The sequence below is a fragment of the Elephantulus edwardii genome, unplaced genomic scaffold (genome assembly GCF_000299155.1).
Source record: "Elephantulus edwardii isolate Elephantulus edwardi_28Jun2011 unplaced genomic scaffold, EleEdw1.0 scaffold00465, whole genome shotgun sequence".
NCBI lineage: Eukaryota > Metazoa > Chordata > Mammalia > Macroscelidea > Macroscelididae > Elephantulus > Elephantulus edwardii.
Window position 1 is genome coordinate 749,047 of NW_006400215.1, and position 1,336 is coordinate 750,382.

The window sequence follows — 1,336 nt, forward strand, 5'->3', positions numbered from 1 at the left end:
TTGACTATGCAAAGGCTTTTGACTGTGTGGATCACAACAAGCTGTGGCTGACTCTGAGAAGAATGGGAATCCCAGAACATTTAATTGTGGTAATGCGAAACCTATACTTGGACCAAGTGGCAGTCGTCAGAATAGAGAAAGGAGACAGTACAAGATTCAAAATCAAGAAGGGGGTTCATCAGGGATGTATTATGTCTCCATACCTTTTCAATCTGTACGCAGAGAGGAGAGGAAGACCTTCGATGAGATGGATCGATTCTGTGACTGGAGCAGTGGGAATAAGTGCGTTTGAGATGGCTAGGTTGGCACAGGGTAGAACAGCGTTTAGAGCTCTTGTACATAGGGTCGCTATGAGTTGCAAACGACTCAATGGCACATAACAACAATAACAGCAACAACAACAGACAAATCTTACAAGAAATCCTAAAGTGATTTCTTTGGACTGAGACGCAACAATAATAACAAACAACAATCCCAAATTAACATAAATTACAATATCTTTCAGAAACTGAACCAGAAATACATGAAGTATGCTAAACACACTAGACTGAAAATAGAAAATAGATATCAGCCCACAAATGATGACAGCTACAAAACAAAAACAGTAAGTGTAGTTACAGAACTTCTAAATGGAGAGGAAGTCAAGGAGATTTCAATATAAAGTGAACTGTTGTAGACTTGGAAATAAAATTGTAACTTAACCTCCCTACCTTTTTAATACATATTGTTTGCCTTCCTGAAAATTAATAAACCTCTTCAAAATGATAAGGATGTAGGGAGCTCTGGTGGCTTAGTGGTAAGGAGTTTTGCTGTCAGCTCAAAGGCATGTGGTTCAAATCCACCAACTGTTTTGCAGGAACAACATCAAAATGTTGTTCTCTCCTATTCAATATTGTTTTCGGAAGTCTTAGCAATAGCAATAAGACAAGAGAAGGGAATAAACGGTATCCAAATTGGCAAAGAGGAGGTAAAATTATCCCTAAAGACTCAGCAAGAAAACTATTGGACACAGTGGACCAATTTAGCAGAGTGGCAGGATACAAGATCAACGTACAAAAATCGGTTGGATTTCTCTACAGTGACAAAGAGAATACAGAGCCGGAGCTAAGAAAAACAATACCCTTCACAATAGCTAATCACAAGATTAAATACTTGGGAATAAATTTAACCAGAAGCACGAAGGATCTATTCAAAGAAAATTACAAAACATTACTACAAGAAACAAAAAGAGATCTTGAGAAGTGGAAGAATATCCCTTGCTCATGGATAGGAAGACTCAATGTTGTCAAAATGGCAATACTACCAAAGGGAATTTACACGTTTAGTGCAATCCCAA